The sequence below is a fragment of the Rousettus aegyptiacus genome, unplaced genomic scaffold, assembly GCF_014176215.1.
Source record: "Rousettus aegyptiacus isolate mRouAeg1 unplaced genomic scaffold, mRouAeg1.p scaffold_m13_p_12, whole genome shotgun sequence".
In the NCBI taxonomy this organism is placed as follows: Eukaryota; Metazoa; Chordata; class Mammalia; order Chiroptera; family Pteropodidae; genus Rousettus; species Rousettus aegyptiacus.
In genome coordinates this window covers 22,845,410-22,873,365 of record NW_023416287.1, presented here as the reverse complement: position 1 = coordinate 22,873,365, position 27,956 = coordinate 22,845,410, and the positions used below count along the sequence as shown (strand labels likewise).

The 27,956-nt window shown below is 35.3% G+C and overlaps 1 protein-coding gene and 1 pseudogene across 4 annotated transcripts in view; one reads left to right on the top strand and one right to left on the bottom strand.

The window, feature by feature from the left end:
• PTPRA (protein tyrosine phosphatase receptor type A) overlaps positions 1-27,956 on the bottom strand; it is a 115,064-nt gene that overhangs the window by 55,515 nt on the left and 31,593 nt on the right. For 2 of the 4 annotated variants that reach the window (XM_016143926.2, XM_036229579.1), the window contains exon 2: positions 21,934-22,012. The exons of the other annotated variants lie outside the window; for them this stretch is intronic. The gene's annotated coding sequence lies outside the window, so the exon portion shown is untranslated. The remainder of the gene's footprint in view (positions 1-21,933; positions 22,013-27,956) is intronic. 4 annotated transcript variants of the gene reach the window in all.
• Positions 23,468-23,585, top strand: LOC118610199 (annotated as a pseudogene).

Here is a 27,956-nt window from a genome sequence, read left to right as displayed (position 1 = left end):
AAAAAGATCAATAGTTGTGGGGTCAGGAAGGAGAAAGGGAATGGACAGATAGAGCACAGGATTTTAAGGGCAGTGAAACTATTATATATGATAACACAATGGTGAATACATGTCATTACACATTTGTCTAAACCCAGAGAATGTATAACACCCAAAGTGAACTCTAATGTAAACTACGGACTTTCAGTGACAATGATGTGTCCATGTAGGTTCATCGGCTATTAAATGTACCACTGTGGTACAGGATGTCAATAGTGGGGGAGTTTGCACATGTTTAGGGCAGGGAGTAATTGGGAATGCTATAATTTCTGCTCAATTTTTCTATGAACCTAAAACTGCTCTAAAAATTTTTTTTTTTTTAAAAAAAGGAAAAACACTGAAGAAATTGTCACAAGACAAAAGATTAACACACAAACTTATATATCAATATGGAAAATATTAAAACCCCAATCCTGAAAAATATGAAAAATGAATTTAAACAGATAATTTATAGAAGAGAAAAAACAGCTAATACAGAAAAAAAGTTTTGACCATCCTCACTAATCAAAGGAATATAATAATGAGATGACATTTTTACTTTCCAAATCAGAAAAGATCATAAAATATTCAGTGCTGGTATAGGGGTTCAGAAGAGGCCTCCCCAAAATGTACCACTTTGACATGTAAATTATTTTGAGCTCAAGACAACTGAGACTTTGAAAGCTAAATAGAAACTTATATCTCTCTTTTAATGAATTTAAATTAGAAGACTTGCCCACAATGAATTATAACCAGAAATAACTTTTTTTGACCTATCTATATGGCAGGGCAAACATCTACTTACTGAACATCTGCTCTTATCATCCTGTGAAAGATCTTCCTCTTTTCTGAAGCCCAAAGGCACCCTTACCTCATTCTAAGCTCAGAATATCAAAATATACCTCATTTTCTCTTTTTGTCTTTGAACTTCTTATATGAGCTCTTTGACTCTCAGGTATGTGGGGTTTCCATGCATACATATGTAATTAAATTTGGTTAACTTCTCTTGTTAAAGTGTTCATGTCAATTTAATTATTAGACTAGTTGAAAGAACCTAGGAGGGTGAAAGATTCTTCCTCCCCACACCGGCAAGAGTCACATGAAAAGAAGGTAAATACTAGGAGGACTGCCAATTAACCTATAATAACAAATCCCTTCCAGAAAGATTATACAAGAACTTAAAGGTGTCCACATTGTTTTCTGATGCATTTCCAAGGTTCTATTCTGAAATAAATGTGAATAATTTGAAACTTAGAATAAAATAATATGGAGATATTCATTGACTGGAAAAGTAGAAATAATTCAAATACCCAATAGGGAAAATAGGAAAAAGTTGAAATAAGTATTATGTTGCTTTCAAGATGATATAGTGTAGTGTTGCTATTTAAAATGCTATATTCACATGGACAATAGACTAGTGGCTACCAGAGGGTATTAGGGGAGGGGGGAGGTAGATGGAGAAGAAAAAAATAAAATAAAATAAAAATAAAATGGGTGAATTGATAGTATGTGAATTATATCTCAACAAAACTGTTAAAAAAGAAAAAATGCTATATTCGAAAAAAGTTTAAGAAAATGGAACAAGCTCTTCATTTTTTTAAGTTAAAAAACAAAACAAAACAAAAACAGATCCCTTGAACTCTCTAATTTCCTTCCTAATATCTTTGTCCCGTCTATTTTTTTCTCTATCAAACCAAGAAAACTTAGTGTCAGTTCAATCTCTCCCTTGCTAATATCCTAAATTCTTTTGCTATATTGTTTTATTACACCTACATGGGAACTTCCCCAACCCCAAAAAACAATCCTGCACGAATCCAACTGTTATCTCTACACACGAACTGCCAAATGCTGCTTAAGGCAATCAAAGAACTTATAAGGTTGATATCAGTTATTTCTGCCTCAATGGAACTCCAAATACCTTCTGCAATCTTTCTGTATTTCCCTACTCGGCTCTCTGTCCAACTGTCCATAGCAGTGATTTAAAAGAACCCCCTCTCCTCCCGGGGCCATCTCCTCCCACACCCTTGAGCTGTTGGTCTTGCCTTCACTCCAGAGAAAACAGAAGCCACTAGGCTGGGACACCTTTAATTCCCAGTCACCATATTTAAAAATTTCTTCCTTTGCTGCAATTTCTTCTAAGAATCTCAGTCCATTAGGAGGAACTTTATCCTATACATCCTCTATCACCATCTCCTAGTTTTAATTCCTCCCTTTTATAACTGCATTTAAACACAAAATTTTCTCAAAGAAAAAAAGGAACTCCTTTGATTTTATATCAATTCTCCAGTTAGCATTCTCTCTACTCCACCTTGCAGCCAAATTTCTAGAAAGTTGTGTCCATAGCAATCTGGCTTCTTTTTCTACCATTCCACGAAAAGAACTACCTCATTTTTAAAGAATGAGCTTTTTAAAAATATTTCCAACTCATCCACAAAGGTCTAAATTTCCTAATATGTAAAGGACGCCTACAGATTAATAAAAGGGGGATCAACAATCCAAAAGAAAAATGGACAAAAGATATAAAACAATTCACAGAAAACCAAACATTTCTCTTAAATATATGAAAAAATGCAAAATCTCACTTATAAGCAGAGAAAGCCAAATTAAAACTATACTGCAATACCATTTTTCGACTATCAGATAGAAGCAACTATTAAAAAAACTTGAACACTGCACTGGGTTGCGCGAACAAGTGCTTCATACAATCTGTAAATATTTATCGGAATTACAAACGCCCAACTCTCTGACAAAATTCTACCTGAGAACTTTATAGATATATTCATATTTTTTAAGTGACCTATGTACAAGATTATTCAATGCAGTATTGTTTGCAATAAAAAAAAATACTGGTAATGAGCTAAATGTTTATCAGTAGAAGGAAACATGATTAAATAAGTCATGGCACATTCACTAAATGTAACACTATGCAGCTGTTGAACAGAATGAGGGGGCTCTTCGGAGATCCATTTTAGTACACAAGACAACTTTTGATTTGGACCCTAAAAATAACTTTTACAAAAAAATAAATTAAAATTCACAGGGTCAGGAGAAGCACACTGGTATTTCTTTCTCACCTCCCACACCCCTTTGTTTTTAAATCTTTCAGCCTTTCTCTGATTTGTTGACAACCCATACTATTCCAAATTCATCTCTTTACACATCTCTCTCTGCTGGGAATTTGAAAAGTTGGTTTTTGATGAAGATCTAGCTTCAACATGGATGAACAGTTAAATGGTTTGAATCCAAGGGAAAGATGCACTACCAAATGTCAGAAGGAAACTAAGCCCTGCCAGCTGTAGTCTGCATGATGCCAGAAACCCTGTGCACACATTCTAATAGTGGGAACAGTTCCACTTTGTCACAGGATGATTTTAGGATGAGCTGAGCTCCTAATTGTGATATTTTAATCTTATTTAAAACACGACTTTGTCTGACAGCTTCTTATAAAACTAAGTATATACCTACTTTATGTTCCTGTAATTCCATTCCTATATATTTACCCAAGAGAAATAAATCATATGCCCCCAAAAAGACTAGTACAAGAATGTTCATAATAAGAATGTTCATAATAACAAAAAATTGAAAACCCAGGTAATCGTCAATAAGAGACTATATATGATATTTTCTCACAATGGAGTATTGCTCAGCAACAAAAAGGAAAGTTACTGACACATGCAAAAACATGGGTGAATTTAAAACACATCATGCTGAGTGGGAGAAAAAGCCTATGCAAGAGCATATACAATGCTTATGATTATACGCATGCACACGCACACACACACACACACACACACACACAGAGTTCTAGAAAAAGCAAAGCTATGGTGGAAAAAATCAGAACAATGGTAGCCTCGGAAAAAACAGAAGATTTACTGGAAAGGTAACATGAGAGTACTTCCTGGACCATAGTGACATTCTATATCTTGACAAGGAATTGAGTTCCATGACTGTATATATTTTTCAAAACTCACTGAATATAGTAACTTAAGATTTGTGCATTCACTGTACATAAATTTTACCTCTAAAAAACACTCTACCCATTAACAAATATTGTAAATGTTTTACATTAGATCCCAAGACTACATTCCTCTAGCTGAAATGAATGGAAATTTTTAATGTTATTTATTAAAATATTACTTTTGTTAAATAGGAAGGACAGTAGTATCCTTCCCCTTCACTGTAATTTAAAATAAGTAAAGAATGCTCATTACAAGATATACAAACAGAAGGAAATAAAGCAAAACATAAGTCTCATTCACCTCCTGCCAGTCTCATTTTCCAAAGTGATCATTAAATACTTTTTTCTATATCCTTCAGAAATTTCCTATACTATACTAGCATATACCTACACATTAAAAAATTATAAAGAGGATATTACACATACTGTCTACAGCTTGCATTTTTAATTAAATAATAAATCCTAGACCTCTATCACATCCACACATCTAGCTACCTTTCTTTTCAGTAATTGCATAGTGTTTCATCATACAGATATATTACAATTATTTTAACTAGTCTTTCTGTCTGCTTTTGCTAAGTAAGAGTTAATTATATATATCAAAGGTCTGTGGACTGATACTGGTCCATGGCCTGTTAGGAACCGAGCCGCACAGCAGGAGGTGAGCGGCAGGCAAGTGAGCAAAGCTTCTCCCCAACGCTAGCATCACTGCCTAAGCTCCACCTCAGATCATCAGGCATTAGATTCTCATAGAAGCATTGGTTCCTGGTGCCAAAAAGGTTGGGGACCACTCTATATATCATTTTTGATTAGGCAAACGAGGTCTCAGTAAAGATAGAATTATATATTCCAGGAAAGCCAAAATAATGGAAGAAACTCAAGTTTATACACTGTTCATTTTTCAAAAAGTACTTGTGAATCATAAGCCTTTAACTGTGAATGCACAAAACTGAGCAGGGAAGCTGTGGGAGATGAGTCATGAAGTTTGGGCAGTTCTCTAATTTATTGGACACAACGGCACACACACTGTGTTCTCTCTCCTACCCTACCACACCCAGACAAAGGGCCAATATACAGTCCTTATTTCATTACAAAATCATTTCTTACTTAAAAAATCGTTTCCACTGTACATACATTAGAAGGCTCGGTCTGGAAAGTTTAACATTCAAATAAGAGGAAAATCAAAATTCCATTAGCAGTACTTAAAAGCCCTGGGATAAATGACAATGGAAATTCTAAAAAATTATAGCTGTTGTTTTCTTGATATTTGAGTGTTTAAGAACATTTTCTAAATTTTCTTAAAATTCAAATTCAGCATAGTTGATCTGAGGCATTCTCCAGGGATACATGTTGAGGCTCTCAATTCTGAAATGGATGATGGGGCCTCCTGGCTATTAAAAATTACACGTTAGCCCTCCCATCTCAAAACCCAGCTGCACTAAGCACTCTGTATGCCTCTTCTTGCTTAATCCTCCCCAACCATATAATGCTGATATTGGTATACCTTTGGGAGTGTGGGAGCTTGAACGGCAGAAACCTTGAATGTTAAATTTATAAGCAATTTATTATATATACTAACACATGTATTAGGGGTAAATTATGTGAAATATATATCCTTCACCCAAAGTGAAGGAACCATTCAGACATACTTGTTGGTTTCTGGCCAAAGACACAAATTCCCTGTCAGTGGACCCTGAGAGATAAGGTCTTGAGAGATAAGCTTTCCTCACCTAAGAGCAAGGAGAGGAAGAACAAAGAAAACTGGGTGTTAAGGAGAAATTGCCCATTCCTCAGCTAGGTGTGGACAGGTGACTAAATTCTGACTAAGGAGATATAAGATAAAGTATGTTATGAGATCTCTAGGAAGGTGATTTAAAAGGGACAGTGTCTTTTTTCCCAGTCCTCCCTCTTGTAGTCTGGAATTTAGATGTGATGAGTAGAACTGCAGCAGTAATTAAAAGACCCTGAAGTGACTTTGAGGATAGTAGAATAGACAGCAAGAAAGGGAATGAGCTCTCCAATGACACTGTCAAACTGCCACACTGGCCATACTTACTTTCAGATTTAATATATATGAGAAAGAAATAAATCTATTTTATTTTCTGATATACACAACCACCCCCAATCCTGATACAACTAGCTATAAAAACTAAGACTTGGGAATGGGAATGATGATGGAGGGTGCTCTGGAATTCATTTCTTCTCAGCTCTCTTGCTAGTAAGCACAGTGCTGTACACATTTGCTAAATAAAAAATGTTACAAGAAATTAATGTTATGAATGCCCCACTAGCAAAGGAGAGTTTTAGCCAATCTGCACATTCCCTAAAGTTTACACTTTGGCTGTGATAACTTTTACTGAGTCCATCTATTCAAAGTTAAGCATTCAATATTCAATACATTAGTACTGATAAAACATGATCAAGTATCAGGTATATGTTATCTTAATATTCACATTTTAGCGTGGTTAAATCTCACGGCAACTCACAACCTAGAGACTCTTCTTCCTCTCATTTTGAAAATAAAGAAACTGAGAGATGGTCACACAGCTGGTCAATGTGGAAGTAGAATTCAAATCTAGGACTACCTGACTTTTCCTCTTATCACCATTTGGTCCTTCAGAAGCTTAAGGACTAATGAAGAAACAGAAAAATCTTAATGCTAATAAAACTAAGTGATGATGATTTCCATTTCACAGATTTCTAAACTAAGGGGCAGTGATTTTTTTAAATGTGCTCATGTTAATCAACCACTGATTTTCAGATATTCAATATATGACTGCTCAAGTATTAGTGCTGATTTTAAGTAAACTCACTTCTTCTGTAGAGATAAAGCTCCTTGCGGAAAAAAAAAAATGTATTCAACTCTCAGCCGTATTGAGGATGTCTCCCAGGGGTAGGAGAAACAAAGAAGTGGCAGCTAGGAGCATTAAGCTCTGTCCTGGGCCTTCTCCTAGAGCAGAACCTGTTCAGGTTCTCTGATTTGAGAAAAAGGAGGGTTCAGTTCCTTCAGCCAGTTGTTCACTCGATCAACATTATATTATTTACATTAAAACGAAAACTATTATTACAACTACAATCCTTGGTTGCATATAGCAGGTACTTGTACTAGACATTCTCTACACTTTAACCAATTAAATCATCATAACCATCTTATGAGTCAGGTATTGTTTTTCCAGTCTACAGATGAAGAACCTAAAGATCACAGAGGTTAAAGAATTTGCTGCAGGCCACATACCTAATAAGTAGCTATTAGGATTCAAACTTAGGGCTTTTATTTTATTTATATATATATTTTTAGGCAAGGCAACCCTTGGTTAACCTCACAGATTGCAAAGACCTTGTCAGCTTACAATCCCTTATTTCTTATTGTTTATGCCTACAGCACCTGGTCTTCGTAGGTGGTCTCCCATCCAAGTACTAATCAGGCCTGACCCTAGCTTAGCTGAGATTGGACTTGTTCAGGGTGGCATGGCCATACACCAAACTCAGGGCTTTTAAAACTTCAAAGCTCACATTCTTCCCTTCATGCTTTACCAGATATTGGGAATACAGAGACAGATTAGATATGTACATTGTTATCAAGTAGCTCATTAACCAGTAGTGAGGCACAAATAAACTATTTACTTAAACCCTGAATTAACACCTGCCATAAATGATGTTAGCCAATTAATACTAAAGTAAAATGGTGAAACTGTGGACCAGAGAAGGACTTTTTCAGGGGAGGTAACGCTTGAGCTAAAATGGAAGGATAGAGTACTTAGCCAAAAGAAGGGTCAGAAACGGTCTTTCAAACAGAGAGTGCTTGGAAGCTTGGAAAAGCTTATCTGGTTCTAGGAATGGCAAAGAGCTTGTTAAGGTCCTCAAACAGGACTTCAATAAATATGTTAAATGAATGTGAAAACTGCAAACATGAAAGACTGGGGTCTGTGAGCATATGTGGAGGAAATGCAGGTGATGAGGCTGCCAAAGGGAGCAGCAGTCAGATCACGAAGGGCCCTGTTGGCCACAACAAAAAGTTTTGACTTTCCACTGAACACACAGAGGAACCACCAAAGGGTTTAGCACAAGGAGGTTGACAGGAGCCATCTGGATTTTAGAAACAATGAGTGACAGCAAGATGAAAGATTAAATGGTGGGGTCTGAGGTTAGGGGAGCTGCTGACTGAAGCTTTCAGAAGTAATTTAGCCAAAAAACCAGGAGGACCTCAGAGCAGGTCAGGAATATCTAGAGGAGACTGATAAAAGAATTTACAGGGGTAGAACTGAAGACTTAATGAGATGCCAGAGGTAAAAAATGCCCAGGTGTGTCTTAGGTGAATCATAATGCTATAAGCAGGAGGGTGACTGGTTTGGGACACACCATAGGGAAGGTTATGAGCTGAACATGGAAAATGTACATGTTGTACCTACATGGGGCAAGGGTGGGGGTGTAGGATAGGAGAAGGGGCAGAATGGCAGACAGGCGATGATAGAGCAACTGCTACAGAAGCCAGGCAGTAAGCCAAAAAAGGAAGAAGACAGCTGTTAAGGGTGACAAAAGCAGCAATGGCAAGTCAGGCAGGAGACATCTGACGAGCACAGGAGGAAAGAATAGGTGGGTGTTGATGAGTGGAAAACTGATACACGCCACCAACGGAGAGCAGGGTAGGAACAGCACACTGAATACTTTCCAATGAGAGAAAACAGCTTAAAAACTGCTGAAGGCTTCTGAAGAAGTCCTAGAACACCAGAATCAACTTTCATTACAGGTCTTCTCTTGAGAAAAGCACTGTGACAGGAAAGTCTAAAGTAAAGGGAAGAGGACCCCTACAATTAGCAGGAGTCCAAGGTCCTGAAGAGCAGTTTGCTTCCACAGATGAAATCTTGCAAAAAATGAAAGAGGACAACTAAGGCTGTAAAATAGATTGCTCAATTCCACTGCCTTTAAGCTAGATCTAAGGGAAGATTCAGTTTAGGAACTGAGAGACATGAGCTTGGAGGCAAGAAAGTCAATCAGATTACTTCAATAAACAAGCATACAAAATAGTTTGGTACAAATTTATATTGCGGATGAATTAAGACAAAAAAAATATGGAAAACTATTTGTTCTGCTTAAAGCACACCTTAGAATAAACTATCAGACATATAAAACCAAAGCACAATACAGGTTACATGAATAAAGTAAAAAAATAAAAACCAACCAGGGACAGCTATGAAAAAGAATAGGAGGAATCCATTTACTCAATGTTAAGGCTTAGTATACAGCTACCGTAATTAAGACAGCGTGATATTAGCGAAGGGATATTAGATCCATGGAATAGAGAATCAGAAACAAATGCACGCAAATATGTCCAAATAATTTTTGATAAAGGTACAAAAGCAATTTAATGGAGGAAGGACAGTCTTTCAACAAATAGTGGTGGGAAACAGGATATTCTCATGCAAAAGAATGAAGTTAGACCCCTACCCTTACACCATATCCAAAAATTAAAATGGATCAAAGACCTAAACATAAGAACTAACATTATAAAAACCCTTAGGAGAAAATATAGGGGAAAAGCTTCAATGATAATGAATTTGGCTATGATTTTTTAAACATAACACCAAAAACAGTTAACAGTAACAAAAACAGGTAAGTTGGACTTCATCAAAATTAAAAACTTCTGTGTATCAACGGATACTATCAACAGAATTAAAGGAAACCATAGATGGAAAAAATATGTGAAAATCAACTATTTGATAAGGAATGAAAACCGGATTATATAAACTCCTACAACTCAACAACCAAAACTGGGCAAAACACTTGAATAAACATTTCTCCGAAGAATGTATACAAATGGCCAATAAGCATATGAAAAGATATTCAACATCACTGATCATTAGGGAAATGCAAATCAAAACCAGAAATACTATTTTGCACCCATTAAAATGACTATTACAAAAAAAAAAAAAGTGTTGACAAGGATGTGGAGAAACTAGGACCCCTGTGCATTGTTCGTGGGAATGTCAAATGGTGCAGTTACTGTGGAAAACAGTAAGGTGATTCCTCAAAAAATTACCATATGATACAACAATTCTACTTCTGAGTCTATACCCAAAAGAATTAGAAGTAGGGATTCAAACAGATATCTGTATACCAATGTTCATAATGGCATGATTCACAATAGCTAAAAGGTGGAAGCAACTCAAGTTGCTAGATGAATGGATAAACAAGATGTGGTATATACATACAGTGGAGTATTATTCAACCTTAAAAAGGAAATTCTGGCACATGCTACCACATGGATGACCCTTGAAGACATCATACTAAGTGAAATAAGCTGTTAAGAAAAGAATAAATATTGTCTGATTTCACTTATATGAAGTACACAGAGTAGTCAAATTCATAGAAACAAAGTAGAAAGGTGGTTGTCAGGAGCTTGGGGAGAGGGGAAAATGGGACTGGTTTGATGGCTACAGAGTTTCAGTTTTGCAAGATGAAAATATTTTGGAGATGAACAGTGGTAATGATTACCCAACAACGTAAATGAATTTAGTGCCACAGAACTATACACTGAAAAATGGTTATAATGGTAAATGTTATATATATTTAACTACAATTTTTTTTAAATATAGAGTAGGAAAGATATGGACTAGGAAAATCTTGCAAAGCATTTATCTGATAAGGACTGACATACAGATATATAAAGAACTGTCAACACTCAACAATAAGAAAATAAGTATCCCAATAAAATAACGGGCAAAAGATCTGAACATTTTCGCTAAAGAAGATGTACGTAAGACAAACAAACATTAAAGATGTCACTAATCATTAACCATTAGAGAAATGCAAAGTAAAACATAAGATACCATATATGTCCATTAAAGTGGCTAAAATTAAAAGATCAGCCATACCAAATGCCCCTGAAAGGGGCAGTCTCTCCAGGGTCAGCAAGGCCCTAGATGCCAAAGTATCAGAAACACATGGTTAATACAATAATGCATGATTTCACTTATATAAAATCCTAGAAAATACAAATTAATCTCCAGCAACAGAAAATATCAGTGGTTGCTTGGGGACAGTGCAGTGTGCAGGGCAAGAAGGGGATTACATAGGGACACAAGAAAGCTTTGGGGGAGGTGATGGATGTGTTCACAGTTTCTTGGCTGTGGTTAACGGTTTTACTGCTGTATATATACATCAAAACAATAAATTTTACACTTTAAATGTGCTCAGTTTATTATGTCAATTATAAAGTTGTTTTGAAATTACAGGAATAACCAATAATAAAAAATTACAAGTCTATAATACACAATAAAAATGAAACAAGGCCAAGGATGGTTCTTTGATAAATTAACAAAATAGATAAAAAGAGAAGGCACAAGTATTATCAGGAAAAAGTGGAAATAACTATAGATACAGCAACTGAAAACAGACTATTAAATGTAGGCAAATAATTTTGAAAACTTAAAAGAATAAACAAATCTCTGGAAAAACAGAACTTAAAATTAGCTCAGAAAGAAATGTAAAAAAAAACAAAAAAAACCTTGAATACTCTTGTACCCATTAAAGAAATTGAAGCAGAAGTTTAAATTTTTCCCACAAAGAAAACACTGGGCTCAGTTGATGAGAAAGAAAGGGAATAATTTCCAACTCATCCTAAGAGGTAGGTGAAATCTGTTACTAAAATTGGACAAAAACATTAAAAGAAAGAAAATTACAGTTCCACTTCTACTCAATAAAATATTCAAAAATCCTAAACAAAATATTAACACATTGTACCTGGTATATAAAAAAGATAACCCATGATCGATCTGAGTTTATCCAAGGTATACGAGGATGTTTTAATATAAAATCTATAACTATAATTCACCTATGTTAAAGAAGATCATACAATCATTTCAACTGATGTAGGAAAAGTACTGAATAAAAACAAATAAATTGATGATTTTTTAAAAACCCTCTTAATTAGGAACAGACTTCCTTAACCTGATGAAACAATTACTATGCTAAAACAGCAATGACCCTACTCAATTACCATCTTCAATAGGGAAACATTGAAAGTATTCCATGTAAAATCAGGAATAAGACAAACTGACCCACTATCACTTCTATTTAATAATGTTTATGAGGTCCTAACCTTTGCAATTAAAAAAAAAAAAGAAATTAGACATGTAAAAATTAGATAGGATAAGATTATTTGCAGGAAACATAAATATTTACATAGGCAATCCTTAAGAACCTAGAGGCAAATTATTACAAATAAGGGAAGTTATCAAGGTAACTAAATACAATATTTTTATACCCTAGCGAAAATAGCCACATTTGCACTTAAGAAAGGGTCTTGTTTGTTAGGTTGAGAAAGAACAAATCATATATAAATGCTGATGATTTCCTGTGAAATATGTAGAAAATAGCAGGAAATGCTGACATTGGACAGCCCAAAGGGCCCAAATGAGATGAGATCCATTTTTCAAGAATTCTTTTCTGGAAAAATGCTCTAAGCTGTAATGGTTTAGGGAACTTACAGAATTAAGGTTTTGCTGGGTGAATGTAACAGAACTATTAGCAATAAGGTTGAGTACTGTCAAGAAAACAACTGAATTGCCAAACCAAAGAGTCTAGCCTTGATAGGAATAGAAGGTAAATATTAAAGATAATAATTAAGAGAAAATAAATGACTTAAGTGACTGAAAACTCAGAAGATGTTAAGAGAATATTTTACAGTGGGAACAGAGTAGGTAAACTGGAAGGCTCCAAGAGACTAATTTCACCAAAATTGTTTAGAAACTATTTCTGATAGGCTATAATCCTTGAAAATAAATCAATAAATATGGTTAACTCTATATAGTTACGGTTTCTTTGAGATGTATGAATTAAATGCCAGTAAAATCCTTTACTACCCCCAGATTATGCCACAAGCAGCTTGCTTAGTATCCCTACAAAACTCAGCCTTTACTTCCTTCTCTACTCCTACAGGTAAAACAAATTTCAGTGTTGATTATCTTCTTTTAAAAAGTTAATCATGAGTATGTAGGTTATTTGAAGCATCCATCAACCTCTTATCCAACTGATTAGATAGTAATTACGAAGAGGTAAAATTTAAATATAAATAACTTTAACATAAATGTTTAACTCTGGCCTAATAACTTGGCAAAAATTAGGCTGAATGTCATTTTATCTATTAAATACTGGTGAATATTAACATCGATGGCTATGACACTAATCAATACTGAAATCTTTTATCTGGAAGGAGGATTGTTCATATATTCAGTGTCTGCAAATAGTTCCCACTGAGCTAAACATAGTGCAGTGTGCACTCTACGAAAGAGTCCAAGAGACAGGCTTTGGGGGTGGGGGAGGGTATGTTAATTCTTTCACATTGCCTGTGGAGAGTCTGGCAGCAATGAAAGCCTAGAAAACTCATGAAAGGCCCTTTTATAACCATGGTGAATGTGGAACACAAAAGCAAAGTCAGATGACCTACTTAAAGCTTTGCTTTTACTGATGAGAATTCATTCTCATTCTAGATTAGTCTCTTTCTAGAAAAAGAAAACCTTACATAATGGTTGGAAAATTAAGATACAGGGAGTATAATTCTATTAAGTTCCAATCTTCCCTCTCAAATATCAGCTCAAGACCTAGGATCTATGGCCAGAGACAAGATACTTCATAAGGCCCTGAGAGCTAATCTCTTCTTTACTTCAGTGTGACAATGTGTTCTCTGACTGCTGGGCTTTGATGAGATTTAAGTTCTATAATCCATCAATTAGATCAGAAATTTGGGCTAATAATAATATCATGAAAGAAAATAGTTTCTTAATCTCTTCCTGAATCCTATACAAAGCAAATGGATGACAAGCCTGTGTTGAAAGGTAAAGACAGCCTAAGTTCCTTCAAAGCAGGGAACTAACTACTCATTTGCTCATTTGTTCAACTAAATTCCTTGTCATGTGCAGGTAGGGAGGTAAAGGGCAGAGATGCTCCTGCCTTAGAGGAGCTCACATCTCAAGTGTTTTCTCACCTACCTTTCTCATGTTACCCAAAACATTTCAGGTTGGTCAATAAAATTCTTATCATCCAGGAGGTAAATGAATATGGCTTTTTCTCATTTTGATTCATTAACTCTCTTTCCTTTATATTGAAGAATAAGATGGAAAATTCTTATCTAATTCTTCTCTTCTATTATTAATTTCCCATTTAAAAAATCCTCTGATCTCTATTTGGCTAAATTAATAGATATTTACAGAATGCCTACTACCCATGCTGAAGTGCAAACACTTTTGAGGAATAAAGAAACTTGATGTAGTCAAGATCAACCTGTCCCTGTAGGAACTAACTCCTGCTTAAAAGAATCTCAGTTCCTGAAACTAGATTAAAATGATTCAATACCCCTAAGCAAGGCCAGAAACAAATGTAAATCCTCTCTAGAAAAAGATATTATCCCAAGTCTCAAATCATTTCTATAAACAATTTTAAAGATATAATGTCTGGTCCATGAGGTGGTAACATAAGAATAAATAGGAAATAGACAAGAACAGTACCACAGTATTAAGAATTACAGCTAATAATCAATTATTTTTATATACATATATACACACACGCATATATGTATATATGAAATATTATATACTATGAAATATAATGGCAGAACTAAAACAGAAAAGGACCAAATAAAAATTATAAAACTGAAAAAATACAATAGCTGAAGTAAAGTCCTTAATAGATGGATGTAAGAACAGATAAAATATAGTTGAAGAGAGAATAAAAGAAAATTAAGACAGGTCTAAAGGAAGTATCTGGAATAAACATCGGAAGGTAAGAGGATAAAAAATACAAAGAGAGGGTAAGAATTATAGAGAATACAATAAGATGATCTAATCTACATGTAATTTGAGTCCAAGAGGAAAGAGGAAAATAAGACAGAAGAAACAGCTAAGAGGCAAAGGCTGAAAATTCTCCAAAACTGACAAAAGACATCAAGCCACAGATTTGAGAAGTCCTAAGAACCTCAAGCAGATAAATAAAAGAAAATGTGCATCTAGATATACCACAGTAATACTTCTAAAAACCAAAGAATTTTAAAAAAAAATTATTAAGCAGTCAGAGGGAAAAAAAGACACTGGTAGATTTTTAGAAAGATGACTACAAAAACTCCCCCATCTCTGTACACATATCTTTTATAATGAGAATGGCCAACAACACATTGCAAAGCAAAACACTGAAATTGGTTATCACTAAAACAGGACAAGAAAAGCATGCTGGTTATCTATCACCACTATGATTTACTAATCTTCTAGAACAGGGCCAATGGTGTCAGTTGCAACTACTCAACTCTGCTTAAATCTGAATATAATATTTTTCATATTCAATATAATTATATCCTTCTTCTTTTGAGTTTTCCCCAACCTTTTAAAAATGTAAAACCCATTTCAAGCTCAAATGGTATACAAAAGAAAAAGGCAGTAGGCTGAATATGGGAGGCAGGCCATAGTTTGCTAATACCTGTTCTAGAAGTTCTAGCTAATGAGATGAGAAAACAAAACAATACATTATGGAACCTTACCCCCCAAAAAACTTATCTGCAGATGAAAGACTGTGTACTTAGAAAAAAATACATAGGTAAAGAACTAATGTTCATAAACTCATGTACATAATTTAAAGCTTAAATGAGGACTCTAGTTCAGGATAAGATGGAAGATGCATATTCTACTCTATTCCTCCCATTAATTACAACACAAAAAATCCAGATAAAATTCATGAAGCAATTGACAGAAGATTCTGAAAAGTAGAAAAAACGTGGACTGGCTACAGATCATGGGACATGAGGACTGACCCAGCAGGAAGTTTCCTATGTTTTGCTTGGTTTGACTTCTAATATGTCTGGCTTGAGCTCTGGAGAGACCCACAACCCCAAAACACCAATGATCACAGACAAAAAAGTGTGAAGAAAAGTGTCCTTTCTCTAGACAAAGGACCAAGGGAAGTGCAGTAAAACAGAAACATTTTGACCATACCTGTTCTACAGAAAAACAACAAAAAATGTGGTACCCCCCTTTCTCTTTTCACCTGACACTGCAGCACAGAAACTGTGGGCAGTCTGTCTTCCAACCCTGCTCTGCATAAATGAGGCAATACTTTCCCTCAACCCCCTAGGTTGTAGCTGTGGAGAGTGTGGGTGGAGCTTCATGTTTCAACTCTACTCCGGAATAGCAAAAGTGGAGTTACAATCCCAGCACAACCACATAGTTGAAAGCGAATTACAGTGAGGAGGGAGTTATAGAAATAAATCCTCTAAATATGCATACGAAATCCTAGACATACCTCTGAGTGATCCACGTGTAAAAGTGACCAGAAACAACATAGCAAACAGTTTCAGAACTGAACACTGGTCTGGAACAACACCCAGATTTCAGGTTGGCCTCTTGGTAGCATACAAGTAGGGCAGCCCAAAATAGCACAGAAAGATTTTGAAAACTTAACTGACTTTTGAACTATAGCCAACAAAAGTGAGCCAGGATGTGCGTTCTAAACCTAGACAGGTGGACTGTCTGTTAAATATAAACATTTGAATAGGAACCAGAACACTCAAAATGTCTAGGATATGATCCAAAATTACTTATCATACAAGGAACCATAAACATCTCAGCTACAATGAAGAAAGGGTAATTAGCAGATACAAATGCAAAGATAGAGATGTTAGAATTATTTGAAAAGGATTTTAAAGCAGCTTTTATCAAAATTACCCAACAAGAAATTTTATATATTCAGAAGATATAATAAACAGAAGATATAAAGAGTATCAAATGGAAATTTTAGAATTGAAAAATAGCTGAAATTGAAAAAAAAAAAAAACACTAGATGAGTTCTAAAACAAAGTGGAAAGGAAACAATCAATGACCTTAAAAACAGATAAACAGAAAACGTCCAATCTGTACAACAGATAGAGATTAAAAAGAAATAAACAGAGCCTCTGAGTCCTGTGGGTCAATAATAAAGATCTAATATTTGTTCCACCAGAGTCCTAAGAATGACAGGAGAAAAAATGCAGAGATTAAAAAAATAATTGAAAAATATGGCTGAAAATTTCTCAAATTTAGTTAAAGATATAAACTTTTGAACCGCTAAAAATACCCTAAAGACCAAGTCCCGAAAGCCATTAAAAATTTACATTACTTCCAGAAGAACAATTCAAAGAATATTTTTCATCAGGAACTATGGAAGCTGCAAGGAAGTACACAGTATTTTTCAAATGCTAAAAGAAAGAATCAAGTCAAAATTCTATAGAGTAAACATCCTTTAGGAATGAAAGTGAAAAAAACAATAGCAGATGAAAGAAACTGAAAAAGTGTCACCAGCAGGCCAGCTCTGAAAGAGTGGCTAAAAGAATTACTAAGAAAGGAAGTAAATGATAACAGAAAGAAACCTCTAACATCAGGTATGTGGAACAGTGGAAAGGGAGTATACACACAAGTATATATAAATGTTATACATGTATAGGCATCCATAAACACACATACAGTAATTAAATAATCCTCCTTGAGTTTTAAAAATTATGTTTGATGGCTGAAAGTAAAAAGTATTCCCTTGTGGTTCTCAATATATATAGAGAAGTAATATAAAGGGGAGAAGGTAAAAGGACCTAAAGGTGGTAAGGTTTTATCTTCCAATTAAAGTGGTAAAAAGTTGATATTAGTAGACTGCAATAAGTGTTATGTACATATATTGTAATCTCTAGAGGAATCACATAAAAAATTATACAGAGATATGCTCAAAAACACTTTAGATAAACCAAAATGGAATACTAAGAAAATATTCAAGCAACCCATAGGAAAACAAGAAATTGGTTGCATTTTTATACATCGATAACAAACTATCAGAAAGAGAAATTAAGAAAAGTCATATTTATATTTGCATTTAAAAAATAAAATACTTAAGAATAAATTTAACTGAGAAGGTAAAAAACCTATACTTGGAAAATTAAATGACATTGAAGAAAGAAATTTAAGATACAAACAGAAGCATATACTATATTCATATTTAGGAAGAATTAACATCATTAAAAGGTCCATAGTACCCAAAGCAAACTATAGATTCAAATCAATCTCTATCAAAATACCAATGACATTTTTCACAGAACTAGAACAAATAATCTGAAATTTTATATGGAACTGCAAAAGACCCTGAAAAACAACAACAATCTTGAGAAAGAATAACGAAGTTGAAAGTATCATGCTACCTGATATCAAACTATATACTATAAGGCTATAGTAAACAAAACAGCATGGTACTGGCATAAAAACAGATACACAGATCAACAGAACAGAGAGCCCAAAATAAACCCATGCCTATGGGCAATGAATCTATGACAAGGGTGGCAAGAATATACAGTCTCTTCAATAAATGGTGTTGGGAAAACTGGATCGATACATGCAAAAAAAAAAAAGAGAGAGAGAAACCACATTCTTAAACCATATACAAGAATAAATTCAAAACGGATTAAAGACTTTAATGCAAGACCCTAAACCATCAAATTCCTAGAACAAAGGCAATAAACTCTTTGACATTGTTCTTAGCAATTTTTTTTTAATTTTTTTAGCATATCTCCTCAGACAAGAGAAACAAAAGAAAAAATAAACAAATGGAACTACATTAAAAGTTTTGCACAGCAAAGGAAACCACCAATAAAATGAAAAAGATAATCTACTGTATGAAAGTACAATCCAATTAAAAAATGAGCAGAGGACCTGAACAGACATTTCCCTGAAGAGGACATATAGATGGCCAAAAGACATGAAAAGATGCTCAATGTCACAAACCAAAGAAATGCAAAATAAAACCACAATGAGATAACACCTCATACTTGTCGGAATCAATAAATCCACAAACAAAAAGTGTTGGCAAGGATGTGAAGAAAAGGGAACCCTTGTGCACTGTTGGTGGGAGTAAAAATGAGTTCTACAGCCACTGTGGAAAACAGTAAGGAGATTCCTCAAAAAACTGAACAGAACTATCTTATGACCCAGCAATTCCTTTTCTGGATATTCATCCAAATAATCCAAAACACTAATTACAAAAGATATACGGTCCCTATGTTCACTGTAGCATTATTTAAAATAGCCAAGACATGAAAGCAACCTAAGTATCCATCAATATACAACTGGATAAAGAAGAGGTGGGGTAAATAAATGCAATAAAATATTACTTGGCCATTAAAAAAGAATGAAATCTTACCATTTGCGACAACATGAATGGACCAAGAGGGCATTATGTTAAATGAAATAAGTCAGAGAAAGAAATACCATATTATTTCACTTATAAAAGATGAAGAGATTAAGGAGTACAAATTAGCACTTACAAAATAGTCACTGGGATGTAAAGTACAGCATAACTGTATGATACCAGGTAGGTACTAGACTTATTGGGGTGATCACTTTGTAAATTATATAAATGTCTAAGCACTTACGCTACATATCTGAAACTAATATAATACTGAATATCAACTATAATTGGGAAAAAAAGACCTAACTATGTGATGTCTACAAGAAATTTACTTCAAACATAACAACAATATAAGTAGGTTAAAAATAAATGGATTCAGTGTTTCAAAGGGAGGAATGGAGGGATGAATAAATGGAGCAGAAAGGATTTTTTGGATAGTGAAACTATTCTGTATGAAACTGTATTGTATACACATCATTATATATTTGTCAAAATCCATAAAATGTACAATACAAAGAATGGACCCAAATATAAACTATAGACTTTAGTTAATAATAGTGTATTAATATTGGTTCATTGTTGACTGTTAACAAATCTACTACATTAATGCAAAATGTTAATAGGAAAAATCGGAGACGGGAGGTTTGTAGAAAGTAGGTATACAGGAACTCTGCACTTTCCACTCAATTTTTCTGTAAAACAAAAGCTGCTTAAAATTTTTCTACTAATTTTTTTCAAATGGATGAAGGAAGATACACTATGCAAATAACTAATCAAAAGAAAGTTCAAGTAGCTATATTAATGTCAGATAAAGTATTCTTCACAGTGAGGAAAATTATAAGGAACAAAGAGGAATAACACATAATGATAAAAGGGCCAATTCACCAAGATGACATAAAAATTCTAAATGGGTATGCACCAAACAACAGAGCTTCCAAATACATGAATCAAAAACTGGCAGAACTGAAAAGAGACAGATAAATTGAAAATTGTAGTTTGGGAGTTCAACACCCTTTCTCAATAACTGAAAAAACTACTAGATGGAAAATCAGCAAGGATACAGATGAAATGAACAACACCATCAACCAACAAATCTAATTGATGTTTGTAGGACACTCCATCCAACAACAACAGATTAGACATTTTTTTCAAGCTCCACAGAACATTCTCCAAGATAGACCGTATCTTGATTCATAAGACGAACCTTCACAACTTTAAAAAAGAAGGAATATCAGTATAGATCGGTGGTCCCCAACAATCTAATGCCTGATGATCTGAGGTGGAGCTGAGGCAGTGATGCTAGCACTGGGGAGCGGCTACAAATACAGATGAAGCTTCGCTCACTTTCTGCTGTGCGGCCCAGTTCCTAACAGGCCATGGACCAGTACTAGTCTGCAGCCCGAGGCTGAGGACCCCTGCTATATAGATGGTATAGACATTAAAAGGATTAGGGAATACCATGAACAACTCCACACACAGAAATCCAGCAACTGAAGATAAAATGAACCAATTCCTTGAAAAAAATCACAAAATTCCAAAACTTCTACAGCTATTAAAGAAATACTCAGTTTCTGAAAATAAATCTTCAGCCCCAGATGGCTTTGCCAGCAAATCCCACTAAACATTCAAAGACTAAAATAACCAATTCTACAAAATCTCTTCCATATGTATAGAAGAACACTTCCCAACTCTTATTTTTATACCAGCATTATCCTGATAACAAAACCAGACAGTAAACAAAAAGAAAACTACAGACCAATTTCCCTCATGAAGAAAGAAACAAAAATCCTCAACAGGATATTACCAAGTCAAATGCATCAATATATATAAAAAGAATAATACACCACGACCAAGTGAGGTTTATTCCAGGAATGCAAGGCTGGTTCGATTTCTTAAAAAATTTCAATGTGGATCATTGATTGAAAAAAAAAAAGATCCTATCAATTGATGCAGAAAAAGAATTTGACACAATCCAACACCCATTCATGAGAAGAACTCTCAACAAAGTAGGAATAGAAGGAATCTTCCCCTACCTGATGAAAGGCACCTTAAAAAAACAAAAAACAAAAAACTAGTCTGGTTACTTTCCCCCTAAAATCACAAACAAGGCCAGGATACCCATTCTCACCACTCCTATTTAACATAGTACCATACGCCTCTGCCAGTGCATTAAGGCAAGAAAAGGAAACTAAAATTTCCATAGACTGGAAAGGACTAAAACTGTCCCTATTTTGTAGCAGACATAGTAATCTACACAGAAAATCCCAAATAATCTACAAAAAACTCTTGGAAAAAAATCACCATGACCACCAACAAAAACCTCCTAAAGCTAGTAAGTTTAGCACCATCACGGGACATAACGTCAACATAGAAAAATCAATATTTCTATATAGTAGGAAACACTAACTAAAAAACAGACTAACTGAAAAACAAACTTAAAAACATACCATTTACAATTACTCCTCCAAAAAGGGGAAATGTATAGGTATAAATCTAAGGAAACATATTAGAAACTACGTGTTGAAAACTGCAAAACACGAATGATCAAATTAGACCTAAATGTATGAAAAAATATACTGTATTCATGTTTTGGAATGACCAGGATGAGAGTCAACATCTCAAAGGATGATAATTATGTTTTTAACCATAAAAAATAAGCTACTCTTACAGCTTAGAAATAAAATTGAATGAGAGAGAACTTGATTTTGGCTTTATTTTGTGAGGACACTAACTTGAGTGGCAAAAAAACTCCTTGTAGCTGTTTTTATTTCTCTTACCTTAGTTATCTGAACTGCATCATCAATTCCCACTCATTGGAATTCCATAAATACCTTTCCTTAGTTGTGCCACCTGCAACTAAAGGAGAAAACCTTTAGAAAGATAAAATTCCCCTATTTAAACACATAGATTGTTCCTGGGGAGAGCAGTACATTCTAACAAGATGTTTTATAGAGCTGTAGAACAAGGTTCCATCTTAAATAATCAATTCAAATCATTGATGACGTCATGAGAACAGGATTCAATGAGAAATTTGGTCTTTCCAGTGGAGGCAAAATGGAGCACTCATCCATTACTCTAAAACTTGGACTATTCTACTGCAAAACTGTTTATGTACCAGGGGACATTTGGCAATGTCTGAAGATATTTTTTATTGTCTTACAAGTCATATAACAAAGAATTATCCTCAGATGCCAAAGTTGAAAAACTCTGCACGATCAAAGACCCATCTCAGGTCCAGGCTCTGTAACTCATTAGCTAAGAGACCCAGGTAAAATTCATTAACCTCTTTTTAAGCCTCTCTTTTTCTCTCTTGAAGAAATAGTAGTCTGAATTAAATGTTCTCTCCCATTCTAATTCTCAAGGTACTAAAATAATCAAATGTATATTGAAATACCTAATTTTTAAGCATATGCAATAAGCCAGGCATTATACTAAGTGTTTTATGTATTTAACCTCATTGAACTCTCAAAATAGCCCTATAAGGTAGATGTTGTCATTATCTTCATTATTCAGATGGATAATCTAATGCACACAGACTTGTCTATGGTCACAAAATGATAAACAGCAGAGCCAGGAGCTGAATCTGGCCAATTTGATTGTGGAGCCCTCATTCTTATCATTATCTTCACTCACCCCTCTGGACATTTGGACAGATAATTAAGAACCACATCCCTTAATTCAAAGCCCACTAAACACCATACAAGACTGTAGATCCGAAACAAAGAACAGATACCATTTTTTGGCTATAAATTAACCAAGAGCTGGTAAACAAGATCCAAAGCTGTTAAGTACCTGGTGCCACAGGCTGCTGATACATTGCACTGCCACTGTAAAAGACAACCGCTTTGAACACAAAGGACCTTCAGAATGTTCACACAGTCCAATCTATTTTATTTCTGGAAATCTAGTCAAAGAAAATAATCCTAAATATAGTAAAGAACTTCAGACAAAGACATTCATTGACTGCCCAAAGACTGGGCAATGTTGTGGCTAAGGCCCTAGCATTTTCATCTGGTGAGATGCTCCTCTATTAGGCAATCTGGGCTGACGGAGACTTTGTCAGGTGTGCACTGTAGTCTGGTGGCTTCTCATACTCAATCCTACTCTTCTCCTTTTTCCCTCACAGACAATTCTCCCCAATGTAAATTAAAAAAAAAAAAAATCCAAACCTATAGAAAAACTGTATATGAGTTTATCTGAGCCAAATCTGAAGACATACCCAGAAGCAAGATCCCAATGGACTGAGAAAGTGCTCTGGAGATTGACAGTTTGGCAGTTCTTCTTACATATTTATAATCAAAGGAGAAAACAGTCTACGGTCATGCCATCCTGAACGTGCCTGATCTCATCTGATCTCGGAAGCTAAGCAGGGTTGGGCCTGGTTAGTGCTTGGATGGGAGACCACCGAGGAACCCAGGTGTTGTAGGTATTAAAAAAAAAAGAGAGAGAGAGAGAGAGAGAGAGAAAACGTAAAGAAGGTTCTATGAAATCCATTGGTGGCAGATTAAGTAAGCTGGAAAAAGCAAAGCAAGGCGATCTCAAGAACTGAATAAAAAGTAAAATTAAGAGATACATACTTCTTTTACATTGGTGGGTACAGGATAGTTAACATTTAATATTTAACATTTACAGTAAATAAAGATGGTATGCAGGCAACAAGATAACAATGAGGAATTTCATGGTTTTGTGCTCTGGTGCCAGTTTGTACTTTCTGTGGAGTCTTCAAAAGAAAATTATTCTGACATTTCAAAGGTATGTTATCTTAGATGTGTAAGAAGAATGGATAGGGCTTGCTTAAGATAGACTCACCTTTGCTGAAGAAGCTATAGGCATAGGACATGACTACCCACCATGACCTGCCCAGTTAGGAATTTATGATCTGACCATCCTAAGTGGTTACTTTCAGTTGCTGAGCTTGTCAGGACTGCCATGTGGCCTCCTGAGCTTGCCAGGTCTGCAGCCCCTTTTATATTCATACCAATAAGCCCTTAGCCCTCCTATTCCATTTCAATCTGCTTCCTGGAGAACCCAATTGACACATATATTAATTGTATTTACATTGATGAAGAAACAAAAACCAATGGAGGGGAAAAAAAAAGACTCCCAATAAATAAACCAAAATGTTAACAACGGTGTGATCTCTGTACCATCCAAGTATTCCTTAACTACCATCTATTATTTAAACACAAAAAGAAAAAAATTAAAGGAAGACTTTATGTGAGATTTTGCTCCTGATGAAATATTCTTATGGCAGGAAAAACTGATATATTTTGTAAACAATATGCCCAAATTCACTGAGGGGTAAATCATAACCAACCTGCTGGAGTTCCTCAAAAAAAGTGCATGCCCAGGTACTAAGGAACTAAAAGATCAGGCAGATTTTACAGACATCTCATAAACTCAGTTTCCCAATTTTTAAAAATCAAATTTGCACTAGTTTAAATTAAAACTTTTGGAAGAGACTATGAAGCCTGTTCAGTTCACCCTCCTGTTCTCACAGATGAGATTAAGGCCCCAGACAAGATGACAGTGACTGGGTGAGCAAAGATCAGTTGTTGGCCTTGTTTCTCAATACCTAGGTTCATTTCTCTTTCCGGCTATACTGGTAACGTATCTAAATGTAGGAAACACATTAAACAAACAATTCCAAAAAGACAAAAATGTTAATATTGTTCCAAGAAATATTCAAAATCCAGCTCTTTTCCTCTTTCTATCAAAACTGAATGGTGGCATCTGATAACTGTAAAACCAGGCAGTTTCCTTACTGACAGTTGACTCTTTCAGCAAATAAATAGGCTCAAAGCTTTATCACCTTAAAATACCACTCTTGAACAAACTACATCTCCAGTGTCTCCCCATTCCAGCTATCACTCCCTGCCCTTGTCCCAACCCCACCCCCACCCCGCTTTCCATTGTTGCAGAAAAGTTGCAAAAATCAGACCAGCGAGAAACCAAGCAGCACTCAGAGAGGTGGAGAACTCAGGTTTATTATGCCTGGCAGGCCCTAGCGCTCTGAAGATCTGGGGAGCTTAGTTGCAACATTCCTTATATTGAACTTATTTGGCACGGGCTGACTGGTTAATCTGTCCTTAGACAATTACAAAGCAAGGGAGTTGCTATGGGTTGCAGGCAGTTACAAAGAATTACAAAGCTTGAAAGTGGCTAGGGGGTATAGGCAGTTACATTTGTTGCTTAGATAGAACAAGCAAAAGAAAAGATGAGTCTTTAGTTAATTTCAAATATCGCCTATGCAGCAAGCATATCTACAGAAGCAGAACAAAGAGCTGATGAGCCTTTTGAGTGAAAATTCCTCTTCATCATCTTTTCAATAGTTCACACATAAGTGTCTCTCTTCCCCTACCTTAAAGCTTTTGATAATTCCTCTTACTTGGGTCTCCACATTGATGAAGAACTGTTTTTGATAGAGTCAACAGTGATTTCTAAAAGAGAATTCTCAATCTTCAGTCCTCATGCTACCAAACTGCAGAATTTGACCACTCCCCCAATTCCTATCATCACTCAATCAGCATTTTTTCTCAATAGATCTGGAATTGCCCCTGCAATATTGATGTTCCTCAAGGTACTGTCCTTACGCTATACCAGTAGTCCCAAAGCTGGCTGCCTATTAGCATCAGCTGGGGAGTTTTAAAAAAGTCCTCGTGCCCAAACCAGCCAGGGGAAGGGGAGTTGAGATGGCAGGGAATGTCCCAGGCAGTATCTGGGTTTGTTTGTTTGTTTGTTTGTTTATTGATAAGTACCCCCAAGTGATTCCAATGCACAGCCAGAGCTGAGAATCACTTCTCCATACAAGTCTTATGGATCTCATAATTTCCCCCATCTATCTCCAGCCTCAGTTCTCTTCAGAACTCCAGATCTATGAATGCCCTTGCCTTCTAGACCTGCATATACCACAAGTGCCTCTGATTCAAATAACTAACACTCACAGAAAGATGTCATTTTATCCTATATCTGTTCCTCCTTAATTGCTTATGTCAGTGGATAAAAATGAACCATCTACCTTAAGAGTCAGCAAACTTTTTCTGTAAAGAGCCTCACAGTAAATATTTGGCTTCGCAGGTAATACAGCCTCTGTCACAATTACCCAGCTCTGCTGTTGTAGCACAAAAACAGCCACAGACAAGTTTAAGCACAGCTTTGTCCAATAAAACTATGAAATTATACAAAATTTGAAGTTTATATAATTTCCATGTCACAAAACATTCTTTTGATTACTTTCGACCATTTAAAAATGTAAAAACAATTCTTAGTTTGTGAGCTGTGCAAAACTGTCAGCAGGTCACAGTTTGCCAACTCTGGTCTACCCCCTTGCCCAAGCCAGAAATCCTAAATGTCCCAATTCCTTTCTCTCTTTTACGCATCACAGTCAATCATGACCTCTGGCAAAGTACTTGTCACAAACCACTGCAACTGTTTATGGCCTCCCTCAACTGAGTAAGATCCTTGAGGGTAAGAACTACATCTTACTAATATCCATAGAGACTAGCAGAATCTCTAGAACACATGCTGTAGGCAACCTATAAAAGAGCTTTTCTTCATTTAAGTCTTTCCCTTTGTCTAAAACACAGAGAAAATTGCACCACCATGAAAGTTAATGGTATCTCTACTAATCTGACTCTTTATTGTAAGACATCTGTTTCTTTTTGGTTTAGCTTATTCTTGAACCTGATCGTAGGTTTAAAGAGAAAGAAAAAAAAGCAAATTTTAAAATTAATTAAAGATCAGGCAAACATATACCTTGTTAAGTACAAATAATAATGTTCGCTACTAGTCAATGCTTTAATAAGTACTTCATTTATGTTTTATGGGTGCTTTTTCTGCTTTTCAAGGCCAATGAATATTGTTTGGATCTTTGGAACAATCAACTTGGTCAAATCTTGGAAGATGCCAACAGAATGGCCATTTACCAATCAGAGAGAACCAGACACATCAAAAAGGAGCAGCTCAACAAGGATCAGGATAATACCCACTTATTACGTGTCAGGCACCATGTCAAACTGTATAATGTATATTATTTAACATTATCTTTAAAACGAGCACAACGAATAGATGCTTTTGCAGATAAACTATGGCACAGAGTAGTTAGATAACTTGTCCGCAGTTAAACAACTGGTAGGTGTCTAGATTGAGACTCAAACCCAGGTATATCTTATTCTAAAATCTATGCTCTCACTCCTGGTTTAAAAGGGCCTATTAATAATGTACATCAATATGTCACATGAGGAAAACGGCTTCCCTCAAGGAGCTAAAAGGAAAGACCCGTTTGAAATTTATCACAATTGTCAAACAATTATAAAACTTATAAGTATGGTGCAATGTACACCGCCAGTGATATTTTCTAATCACTCTCTGATTGAATGAATAAAACAAACTGGGAAGAGCAATTTCTTTATATAGCAGAAACTCCTACACCAAAGATGAGAAATAAAACCTTGTGGCAAATTAGAGACACTGTCATGGTTCCATTTTCTACTGTTAATAGAGCCATTGCCAGGAAGTCCCATGCTTACTATAGCAACCAATGGTCTTGCTATTCACCAAGTTTCTGCCTTTTTGCTTCCTGAGGAAGCAGACAGGAAAATCAGGCTCTTGATCTCTCTTTTTAAAGAGGACCTGCCATTTAAAAATAGAAATAAATATGTAAAAAGTAATTTTATACTTTGTCTGATATCCAGTATTTCTGTATATTAAATTTGACCCTTAAAGCACAGTCTTATCTCTTTTACCTTGCAATACGGCAATCTAGAAAATCTACTAAAATCTAGAAATGAATACATGCTAA